Consider the following 13,246-nt stretch of genomic DNA (forward strand, 5'->3'; position numbering starts at 1 on the left):
TGATATGGATCATGTTATCATTGGGATTCTTCATTCGTATTGTGTTTGGGTGTGGGTGAGAGGGACAGCTATTGATGGTGTAGAATACTGATCTTACTTTCTCAGTGCATGTTAGGAACTGTCAGAAAGTTCTCATGGTTGTCTTCGCAAAGCTGTCTGATTGACTTGAGGTTGTTGTCTGCGATGTCTTGGGCCTTGTCAAGTGCCCACCCCCCCCAACCACCCCCTTTGGAAATGCATGGAAGACAGTGAGCAACCTAGGGATGGACTGGTGAATGTTGTGATGAACTGCCCCCCTTCACGCACGCCCCACACATCCACTCTCACTCCACTCAACTCCACACCTGGCTGTATACGTAGACATTCTTATAGCACTTACTGACGTGCAATCTGGGAGTCTTCTCTAGTTTCTTTTCCTGCCAAAAGCACAGACTGCCCTCTCTCAGCCTGCTGGCCCTGTCTTACATCCCTCCCCCCCCCCCCCCCCACCAGGGTGGAGAGACCACCAGTGGAACAGGATGTACAGCCCTGTGTGTCTCCTGTTTTTTAATCTGAGAGTAAATGATAAACGTTAATGTGCAGGTAAAGAAAGTAAAAATCCCTTGCCGTATATATTTCTCCCCCCCCCACCCCCACCGGCCATAAACCTGCTTGAAGAACTTCAGATGCTGGAGTGGAGTTTTACTTTCTTAACCTGACTGCATCCTGTTGGATTGATGTTAGCATGAAATGCTTTAGCCTCCCTTGCTAGTCTTGCTATTCTATTAGACTTGTAGGGACTCTTGCTGGAGTTGTCTGTTAATGATGCTAATCTGTCGGTGGCGCCAGTGGGGACGCAGAGTGTTGAGGAGCCGATGGAGTACAGGGACTGCACAGCAGATGATGATAGCTTACGCGTAACCGTCCGAGCGAGACCCATCGTGGGGCTGGGCGCATCAGAGGTGAATACGCACTGCCCTTTACTCATGTAGACTTCCCATTGCCCACTTGCCACGCCTGCCATGATGTCATCATCCATCGCCAGTCTCGAGCACTGCGGGATATTTTGTGGCATCTTCAGACGCGCACATAAACACACATACTCATGATCACCCATCCACCCATTCATAAACACACGCAATACAGACAGTGTTTCACTTTAATTTAGTCGATCCAGGAAGTACTGAACTACAGGAGGTCATGGAGGCTGTCTCTGATTGGCTGTCAAGGCCCAGGTTTCCCTCGAGCGTGTTGGCTCAGCGAAGCAGAAAAGGCCAGTCTCCAATAACAAGACTTGTCACGCCTCTGAAATGTCTTCCAAAATAAATAAATAGAAATTGGGGGAAATGGCACCAGCATCACGCACGTGTCCATCTGTAGGCTTGGGAAACAGCGGAGGGTCTTGCAGGACTTCTGTGCGTGGTTTTTTTTTTGTCATTGACCACAGCTACGGGACAGGACACTCCCAATCTCAGCATCCCCCCTGTCATTGGAGGGTGTCATGTTGTGGGGTTTGATGTTTATTTTATTTTTTGACACAGTCTTTTCGGCTGACCTGGACATTTTTTTTGTTTCATTTTGATTTTATGTTTGCTAGCATATGCATTATGCACCTTTATTATTAAGTCACATTCATATGCATTATACACTAGGGGAAAACATTCAATATAAGCAGCAGGATGAAAAAAAGATCATTAAAAAATAAAAAAAAATTATGAAATCCATTAAACGTTTTGTGGCCTTTCTTATTTGCTCACACAGAAAAAGAACTGTTTCAACCCATTTTCTCTGTATCCAAGACATTCCCTCTGCATGCTAAAGTCTTACTGTAAACCGACTTAAAGAGACCAATTAAAGTCAAACAAGCATACACCCATATTAGTTGAAAAAGCCAAAACAATGAACCAACAGTACATCAATGCTGCATAATGGGTTAGATAAATCATTTATCCCCCTAAACATGCATCTGTATAGCATCCCAGAGAGACCTTCCCACATGCATTCCTTTCAGACGCTCCCTCAGCTCAGTGGCAGAGTGTCTTTGCATTAGAGTGTCTGTAGCTGACATGGATACATCTTTCACAGCGCTGAAAGCCGCTCTGTAGCATTGCTTCCGTTTCTCCAACCTTTCCTTAAACACTGTGGAGGGAGTCCATAAAAGCGCATATAAACCGCATTCGCTAGCGTGACAGGCAGACAGGAAGGGGGTAAAAATAAACTGCTCTTCAGATGGCACGCTTTAGAGACCCCCGTTCCTTTGATCCACTCCGCATCTTAAGAGCCGAGGCTGTTAGTTAAAGTTTGATGAGGGGCCGATACACACAGATAGTTTTTGTGTGTACGACATGAAAGCCAGGCTCGCCGTCAGTGTGATGGGGTTGTTACACAATGCTAGACAAGAGGCTTAAGATATCACAGGATGTGTGTGTGTGTGTGTTTTTTCAGGAGGGATTCAGCCTTTTTATGAGTTATTTTTAAAGGTCTATATAAAGCTACTGATATGATTCAGCTCCAAAAAGAAAATGTCAGCGATAAAACACTCGCTTTTATTGTTTCTCTCAAAACCATCTTGTCCCTTTCTGTCTTTCACATAAACCGCAGGTACACGTACATTTTCATAGGCATTGTCATTGTCTCACATATATGCAGACTTGGTCTCTAATCCTCATACATACAGTATATGAAATATTCACACACACAGACACACACAAACTATATATTTCTTTCTGGTGTACATTTCACAATCCCTTGTCCTGGGCCGCTCTTCTTAGAATGCAACCAGACCATCTTATTAGCTTTGATGCCAATAAAACATGTTAAACATGTTAAAAACAGGTTAAAAGTTAAAGGGTGACATCTTGCCGTGTCAAATATTCCATTTGACCCAATTAATATACATAAGACAGGCTGTTCTCTCATGGTGTTTCCTGCTGTGCTTGAGCTCGCAAGTATGCAGATAATTAGCGGCAGTCATGGTAATTAGCACAAGGCCTGAAATATTTAAATGCACTGTGCAATCAAATGCAATTTGAGTGGATTGTGTGAATTGGATGAGGGGGGCACTCAAAAACAACCGAGTCACGACCAGAGGAATTCCAGATGAAGCAGCAGGCAAAGAAGACACAGATCAGACGAACGTCCGTCTGTGCGTCACGTCTTTCTCCAGAGAGCGAGCCGAGGGAGACACGTGAGGTGTAAAAATAATGGAGAAAAAGTGGGAGAGGGTATAAAGCTCAAAGAACCACCAGTCCAATATTAATCAAGCAACATCTGTGAAAGATGAGAGAGAGAAAGAGAGAGTAAAAGAGAGAGAGAGAAAGAGAATAAAAGAGAGAGAAAGTAAAAGAGAGAGGAACAAGTAGTGGAACTTAGACATCTCTCTCTCTGCCCTGTGGGTACCAGCAGCAACACCAAACTTGTTTAATAAACAGGAGTCTGCTTATTAAAGCACAGAGAAAGGGTACGTGTTTAGAATTCACAAGCAAATCACACCAACAAATCCAATTTTGTTCCCTGCCAGTCAGTCAGTAAGTGCTGTGAGAAATCCACTCTTATTTGGGCTGATTTCCACCCCCAAAGACTCTCCAAAGTCTCTCCAGAAAATAGTAAGTGTACTTTATTGAGTTCTTTATTACTGTAAATAGAGCTCTTCATTTGGATAACTTTTTGATGGTCTACAACATGGCCCTGCCTTCATAGAATTACAGGCTTATCATTTCACTTTAGAGGAGCTATGTGTAGATTTTTCTGTTTAAAATGTTCACAGATGACCTAGAAAAAGCAACAGAAGGTATAAATAACTGTTCTGACGTAATGTGCTCACAGCCTATATGCTCTGTGTTGTCTACAATAGATAATGTGTTTACAGCTAATATCGGGGTATCATGTACATGGTACCTCTCAGATTTTGCTGAAAATTTGCCTTATGTTACCAAACGAGGGAATCTGAAGTTTCAGGTCAATATCTCAAACGGTTTGCCCGTGGCGTTCATTTGAATTTCGGGTGCCACGGCCCTAATTGACACATTGGAATTTCACATTTCATCCTTTGCCATTTTTGGAAGCCCATAACGTCTGTTCTAATAGTGGTAGAAGGCTGGGTGAAGGAAGGTTTGGGTGAGAGGTGGGTCACCAAAGTCCTAAAAAATGTGGACGGCATGTGTGATTTTTCACTTTTTGGATGGCCATAGCACCACAATTAATGATCATATTTATTCTAAACAGGATTATTTGTTATATGTGGGAACCTTGCTCTTGCCAAAATTAATTTGAAGGGTATGGTACCACTGGTGGGGGTTTCATGGGGGTCCAAAAACCCTCTCCGGCAGAGGTGACACTTTTGGAACCCCATATTTGGACCCCCAAATGACCATGTGGGCACTTGATGATCTTAATGGGATTTATACCAGATAAAGATATATATTTGTTCTTTCTTTTAATGAAATAACATTTTTGACTATGAAGCTCCATAATATGAATTTTATTCTTCATAATGCACCATTTTGGACATTGTTTCCAGAAGTCAGGAATGTAGATCAGGGGAAATTTAGTGATGATAAAGCATGAAAATAGTGGAAATAACTTAGTATTATCCTCAGTGATGGCAAACAATTAAACACTGAGACTGTCACGGATTTAATTGTTTGCCATCACTGAACATAATACTACGTTATTTTCATGCTTTATCATCACTAAATTCTCCCTGATCCTGACAACTGGCAAGATGTCTCTCTTGAAATACTACCTCGTACCAGTGGGCCTTTACTGAATTACAAAGCAAGTCAGTGGAAGAGTGCCATTGGTGCATCCGAAACAACTTGAATCTTACAGAATTTTACACATAGCCCCTTTAAACTTAAAAAAGAAAATCCAAGCAAAGGCAAAGGCTCCAGGGGAATTAGAACCATTTTCCTCCCAGAGGAACCCATTTTGACATCCTTTATAGCCTATGAAAGTTTCTGACATCTATGTAGAACCTCTTTTTAAAAAGATTTCTAGGCTATTACTATATGTCTACTACAGATAAGGAACAATATAGTTCACCATCTGAAGCATATTGGGCAAATTAGGACTTAATTGCATGACACAGGACAAAATTCCAAAGTGAAGCCTGCATACACACATAGTGCTTAATAATAATAATAATAATAATAACAATAATAACAGTAGTTTTATGGTTTCAGGGTGTTTGATGATATAATTGGCAAGATTTAATAGAATAATCCATGCTTGACATCGTGCTTCTGAATCAACTGTATGCTGGAACGGGACTGAGATATCTGTGGACGGTTTTCATATTGAATTCTTTATGCTGGAGGCTCCCTGGAGAGACTTAAGCAATCATAAAGGCTCCAGATCTGCAAGAGAAAGCCTTGCCAGTGCTCATCCATTTCGGCTGTAGGCAGCTTAATGCACAGTCACTCCTACACCCCACATTCAACTGACAAACTCAATCCATCTGGTACAAAAAAACACACAGCTCATCCTCTCAAAATAACACAAACCTCCACCTGCACACTACAATAAGTAGGACACTGATTTAGCCCTGCCTTTATCTCTGTAAGGACGGCAGATAGAAATGATAGCAGGTTTCTCTCTTCCTCTCTCTCCCCCCCGTCCCCCCCTCCTTATTTTCATCTACCCATCTCTCCATCTCTTTATCCCTTTTCTCCCTCTCTCCTCCTCTCCCTGTCGTATTGACTGAATCTGCCTGAAAGCCCATACGTTGGACATGGGCGGATGGCGGATGACAGTGAGGGCTGCGGGATGAGATGGATGGGGAGGGGGGGTCGCTGTTTCAGCTCTGTGTTTGCCCTTTGCCCGGCAGATCATAATAGACCAGAGCAGTGCACACTCAGCACACAGGAACAGCCACCAGATATAAGTCTGGAGGGGTGTGTGTATGTGTGCGTGTGTGTATGTATGTGTGTGTGTGTGTGCATGTATGTGTGTGCATGTGTGTGTGTGTGTGAATGTGTATGTGTGTGTGTGTGTCTAATATGTGTGTAATGTGTGTGTGTTGGGGCTCAGGGCAGCGCACGTACATCACCCTTCAGATGAGACACTCTTTGGGCTGGAGATGTGGATGGCAGAGGAGAAGAGAGCTGACACGTCACCTTCATGGAAGGAGGAAAGTAACAGAATATGGGCCCCTGGTTCGGGACGGGATCTTGGATCTCTCACTCTCTATCACTTTCTCTGATATAAATCTCCATGCTGATGGACTGAAGAAGACGCTGACTTTGCTGCTGCCGTTGCAGGACACCTGAGTGTTTGTAATGGAAGCTCCAATGTTGAAACACATCCAGTGGCACAAACCCACACATATCGACACGGCCGCATGCTTGTGCGATCTGCAGCACACACTGAACTGCAACGGGTTCCTGCGGTGCCAAGAAGACGGAGCTGATCTACAGCCAAAGCATGTTTCTCATAGATAATCCATAGGCTGTGGGTGTGTGGGTGTTTTTCCTCTTTTACATCATCCTGCTTGGATTTAGGTTCTTAACAAAGGGAGGACAAATGCAGCTGTATTGTACTCATGGCGCAAGCCTGCTATGAACTTTGATCTCCCTCTGCTGGTGTAAATAAGGCAGTGCAGGGAACAGGAGCCTCAGTCAGTTGTAGCTGTTTAGACATACAAAAAGCAAGATAAATTGGAAACGTAAACATCTGGGTCATGGCTAAATCAAATATATAGAAGGTACATTTAACACACAGCAAGGGTTATTTGTGAGGTGCTGGCCACTTGATTATTTTATTGCTGCACACTGTGGCTCCATATCAAAGTATTTATTGAGCAATGTTCTCAGCCTGGGGCCTGGGGTAAAATATTAAATGCATCATATCAAACATTTGGATTAATCTCTCCCAAAGTGAAAATTCATATAAATACTGAATACCTTCTCAACCTTGGAGTTGCTAGGGTAATTAACATGGTTGCTAGGGTACATATGGTGGTTGATATGCCAAATAAAGATAGATAGAGATAGACAGATTCTTTATTGATCCCCAAGGGGAAATTTGAGAATAAAGTGGTTATTATGGTAGTTACTAAGGTAATCATGTTGGTTGCTATGGTGGTTGCTAGGTTGAAATTATAGAGGTGGTTGCTAGGTTGTTGCCAGGGTAAATCATATGGTTGCTCGGGTGTTGCTAGGGTACTTATGGTGGCTGCTATGCTAAATAAAGTGGTTGCTATGGTGGTTGCTAGGGTAATCATGTTGGTTGCTATGGTGGTTGCCGGGTTGACATTACAGTGGTGGTTGCTAGGGTAATTCAGATGGTTGCTAGGTTAGTTGTGGTGGGTGATATGCTGGTTGCTATATTGGTTGCTAGGTTGTAACTGTGGAAGTGGTTGCTAGGCTGTTGCTAGGGTATTTCACATAGTTGTTAGGCTGTTGCTAAGGTACTTGAGGTGGTTGCTAGGGTAGTTATGGTGGTTGTTTTGCTGGTTGCTTGGTTAATCATGTTGGTTGCTAGGTTTTAACTGTGGAAGTGGTTGCTAGGCTGTTGCTAGGGTACTTGAGGTCGTTGCTAGGTTGTTGCTAGGGTATCCATGGTGGCTACTATTGGAAATAAAAGAGTTACTATAGTGGTTTGCTAGTATAATCATGTTGGTTGTTATGGAAACTGACATAGATGCTTTATTTCAATGGTTGCTATGTTGGTTGCTAGGTAGGTGGTGGTTATATATAGTTGGCTGGAAGCATAGTTGATGATAACTGACAGTTTGAATAGCTGAACAGTTAAATAGTTGAGTAGTTTGAATGGTTAAATTATTTAATAGTGAATTATTGTAGTGGGGGCTTTTATTTTGAAACAGTTGTGGGCAGAGGAAACAGTTGAACAGGATCTGTAGTCATAAGAGAGCCAGATTGTATGCTTAAAGCCTGAGACAGTGGCTCTGTTCAAAACGGTAAGAACTTCTGCCTTTTAAAGAAGCCCTATGCAGGCCTGGTTATTCCTTCGCTGTTTCTGGATTTTTGCCGGATTTGGGCTCGCATTTTTCACGACACAGCTCCCCCTGCAGCTTTGTAGCAAGTGACTGCTACGCCAAACCCCCACTAGCTAGCGAGCTAGCCATCAAGAAACCAAGCTAAACACATACAGGGCTAACAATAAAACGGTCGAGCAAACACATTGTTCAAAAGACTATTAAACCACATTACAAAAACGAGGTTCACCCAAGGGTAGGCTACTTACAATTTCAACAGCAACAAAGCCAAGTCGGCGTCCATTTTGCAGTCTTCTCAGAAACTACAATCTGACTACATTTTCGAGGCGCGATTGGATACTTCCGCTGAGTCACATCCGGATTTCCTCGTACCGAAAACCAGGGCTTGAAAACGAAATTATTTTTCAAACGTTCCGTTCCGAACGGTTCAGGTAGGCCTATGTTTAACGTTTTCGTTCTTGCATGCGTTCCGCCACCAACATATCGGTCCTGAACCGGTTCGGAACGCAAAATATCGTTCGTTCTTAAAGTTCCGGCAGTGTTTGGCGGGCCTATCAAGTCTATTTTTGCGAACTTTACCTTAGAATAGACGTACTCATTATTTCCCCTTGATTTAGCCTATACCGTAGCTATGCCCAAAAATAATAAATCACAGGCGGCATCCAAAAACATTCAGATGGGCTATCCATCACATAGCCTACAGACTTACTGTAAGCCTAACCTATGCCTATAAATAATTTCTTATCAAAAATATTTCTGGATACGTGCTAAACTCCTTACCTGGTTTTATCCATATGGATTTCTTCAAAGGCTTGCGCTATAATTTCCAACCTGTCTGTTGCTGACAAGGCCTATCTCAAATTTTCCGTTTAACTCTTCTACATAGAATAGGCTATAATTGCGCAAACATTTCAAATCCCGACTTTAAAACGACAAGGCGTGGACAGGCAAAATAGGCTATTACGCATAGGCTACAAACAATTTCCAAATAAGTTTCAGTAGCCTACGCTACGAGCTGGCCTAAGATCCGAAGTGGCAGACGGATAGGTAGGCCTAGTTGGCTCACATTAACAGTGTAGATGCGGGCTTGTTTTTCGCACAACCGGAAATAGTCTCCCTGACATAGGATATGCTTTTGTGAAATTTTATAAAATATATAGAGAACGAAAAAAAAACGTTATTAACCGGTTTTGTGGATTTCAGAATAACGTTTCTGTTCCGGAACAGTTGAAGACCATTTTGTTTTCGTTTCCGTTTCTGCTCCTCGTAAAATTCCGTAAAATTCCGTTCGTTTTCGGTTTTCGTTTTCGTTCCTTGAACCGGTTCGGAGCCCTGCCGAAAACAGAAAGTTGCATATTTGGTTTTTCCGCGGAGAAGCAATAGGGGGAGATGAAGCACCCACCAAACGACCCAGAAAGTGTTGTAGAACCAATCGGGTGGAAAATGGATTTTGGATATGCTTTGCATGATAACAAGTTCGAACGTTCGTTAGGGAGAAAAAAAACGCTTATCAGATACGCTTAACAACTTAAGGCAGTGGTCCCCAAACTTTTTCTTCCGAGGGCCAGCTTACTATGCCTGGCTGTAAGAGAGGGCCAGAGACTCGGAGTATATCAGTAACCATAAATAGCTTAGTGCTGTGAATAGGGTTGCCACCTGTGTCTGACAAAAATCCTGGACATTTTGACCATCCAATCGACCTTTTTGTTTGTAAGCAACAGTGCCTTTCGCACATCTAACCCAAGATAAAAACCGTCATTCTAAGCGACAATTTTATAGCTAAAATTAGTAAGAATGACAATTTCTAGTTATTTGTTTAGTTAATTGCTTTATTTAATAGCAGACCTTTATTATTTTTTTATATTTTCAACAGTTTTTAGTTGTGGACACCTGGGGGCAGTATTGAGAAAAAAGGGGGAATACATAATTAGGTTCTGCTTTTTTGCTTATGTGGAATAAACTTTCCTTTCTCTGTCTCTCCTTGTCCCACACACTCTCCGTCTCCACCTTACCATTTCTAATGAACCTCCACGGTGCGTGCCCCCACCACCACCACCCATGTTATGCTACGTCATTTTTGTAGAGCCAATAAGGCTGTGTATACGTTTATGGACGTAGGCACACTTCAATTAAACTGAAAATACACATTTTGCGCATCATGTACAAAAATCCGGGACATTCAGTGTCCAGGATTTTTATTTTTATTTTCCTGGACAGACCATGAAAATCCTGGACAATCAGGAAAATCTTGGACAGATGGCAACCCTAGCTGTGAACAACAGCAGTCTACCTTAGTTGAATATTCCATTACATTTAATATATAGGCTATTGCAATTTAATACCATTGTCAGCTGTGTTTATATTGCCATCATGCCATATCAGTGTAAAATGTAACTCAAATGAAATAATACTAATAAAAAGACTTTTGCATTCCCAAAAGTATTAGTAGGTAGTCCCAAAAGTATATTTCATTAAAAATGTGTGAACTCTGAACTCTGAAAATGTAAAGTTCTCAAACTATGAGAATTTTATGAAGTGCTGAAGTGGTCTGAAATGACCACCATTCTAACTTTCACTCACCTGAACTTGTGAACATTGTATGAACATTTGAACAAATAAAAATAATTATCCCAGAAATATGACTTGAATATAAGTTAGTTAGTTATTAACAATTCATTGATAAACTTTTAGAATACTTTGAGCACTGATGCAGTCAGCATAGGCCTCTTACATTGTTTGCAGATAGGCCTACATTTCATTCCGTTTTTGATGGCAAACGCGAAACAGCGCCAAAACAACCACCAGTGGACAAAAAGAGTATTACATGTGTACTGTTAAGACTCGCCATAGAGAATGAATGGGGGAAATTGCGGAGGTTATAGTTTGCCGATGTTGTACTCCCGTGCGGGCCAGTTGCTATATACCATAGACAGCTATATACCACGGACATGTTTTGGGGGGCCACCCAAAATGAGGTGGCATCCGGCCCGCGGGCCGTAGTTTGGGGACCACTGACTTAAGGTATTGTCTGTATACAGTCCTTTTTTATAAACTATCTGTACTATTTACAAAGTTGTCAATGCCTCGTTTTATATGTTAGGACCCTCATACTACCAAAGAAGTGTCGGGCTACTTTGAGCCTCATAAATGCTTTAAAATTAGTGATTTCTTTTTACCATGCAAATGCCCTTAACGCTTCCACTGTTAGCATTTTGGAAGCATCGGCTAAAATCAGGCAAGATCTGTGTTGTAGTGACTTAATTTCAAGATGCCGCCGACCGGCAAAGACTCAAGGTATTGTCTGTATACAGTCCTTTTTAATAAACTATCTGTACATTTACAAAGTTGTCAATGCCTCGTTTTATATGTTAGGATCCTCATTATACTACCAAAAAAAGTATCAGGCTACTTTTAGCCTCGTAAATAGTTTAAAATTAGCGATTTCTTTTTACCATGCAAATGCCTTTAACGTTACCACTGTTAGAATTTGGAGGCATCGGCTAAAATCAGGCTAGTTTAGAATGCATTGGATTAGTGTTTTTTTGCTCCCCAACAAACGTTCGAATTCGTTATCATGCGAAATCCATTTTACACCGGATTTCCCCTTTAAGATATCTAACTGGGAAGTGAGGCAGCAAATGCGGTTCAAAACAAAAAACAAAACATTTTTTGCTGCCTTCTAAGATATCTTAGATTTTCCGAATAATGGTAGTTTAAAGTGCTGAAGGCAGCATCGATGCACACTTCATGCTCCCTACCACTCATAATCCTTTGCGCCAATGTCTGAAACAGCTGTGAAAAGTAAACAAAGATTGGCGGATGACGGTAATGGCTGCTGAATCTGTTGAAATGTGATTTGAGTGACATTATTATGACTGCCGCTAGCGAAGCTAGCGAAGCGGTCATATAGGGATTGTCAAAGTTTTTTTCGTCATCTACTTCCTGAATTTTTGGTCAACGATACCCGGGACACCGAACCACCGGGGCACATGAAATTTGGTGGGTATGTAGCCCCACTAGACTTTTACGGAAACATTTTGTTTCGTCCCCGGGGGCCACTCCCCCCCCCGTGCTGGGCCCCCCGAACCGCAAAAAAAGCAGTTTTTCCTAAATAACTACCTGAACCGTGGCACTGAGGATGAAGAATCTTTTATGGTATGTTGGTCTCAAGGGCCCACATCAATCTGGCCCATAATCACTCATTTGTGATTTGCACCCCCCCGGTAAAAAATGAAAATGCAATATTATTCTGCTTTAATCGCCCCTATCTTCAGTTAAGATGTTCAGAACTGCACCAAATTTTATGTGTATGATTGACCTGGCATTCTCTGGGGGTATGCCAAGTTTCGTAGAATTTCATCCATGGGGGGGTCTAAAAAAAATTAGGTTATGTGTACATTTAGTGACTGTACACTCATTGGCCTGTAGATGGCGGTGCACACATACACATGCACACACACACACAGGCACCCACATACTATCGGTATTAGAACGGCCGATACATAATTACAAATTCAGTAGGATTAAAAGAAAGCCAAAATAAATATTCATCATCATCATCATGGCTGCATTTCCAGTATTGGCGATGAGTAGTCGTTTGTCCACTAGATGGCGCATCGTTGCAGTGAGACGTAATTTTGTTGGAAGTTAAAAGTGGGTTGGAAAAACAATGGACGCTTCCTACAAGGACTGTAGTTTACTGCAGAGAACGTCTAATAAGGATAGGATGATGTTGACATGAATGTAATTCCCATTTCTTCTTGAAGCCAAAATAAATCTGAGGATGTTTATCGGACATGCTTGGTTTTTACTGCAGGTACGTTAATCTTATAATATCAATAAGGACCTAGGTAATGTTACCGTTAGCGTTGGTTGAGTGATGGAGGCCAATTTGATTGATTGCATTTGTAGAAAACTGTAAATGTGGTTATACCAAGCAAATTGATAGCAGCACTGTAATTGTATCTTTCGACTGTCATTTGTTGCACGTGCTACAAAAATCATTCTGTGCAATGGAAGATTTACCAACATTACACCGGTCTGATACAGTTTTGCCTATACATGCGCAGAGCTGCCAACTCTCACGCATTGGCCGTGAGACACACACATTTGATTAGTTTCACACACTCACACGCCACACCCCCGATTTCTCACGCTGAAGTGTCCACCCGGTCGGTCAGATGCCTGAAAAATGAGTTTTATCTATAGATCTACCTGTTGAGCCACTGATCGACTAGTTATGCTTTCAGAGACGGTGAGAGGGTTCAAGAGCACCCCCTGTCTGTGGAATTTTCTAAAATTTCTCTCATT

Source organism: Alosa sapidissima, chromosome 15 (assembly GCF_018492685.1).
Source record: "Alosa sapidissima isolate fAloSap1 chromosome 15, fAloSap1.pri, whole genome shotgun sequence".
Taxonomy (NCBI): domain Eukaryota; kingdom Metazoa; phylum Chordata; class Actinopteri; order Clupeiformes; family Clupeidae; genus Alosa; species Alosa sapidissima.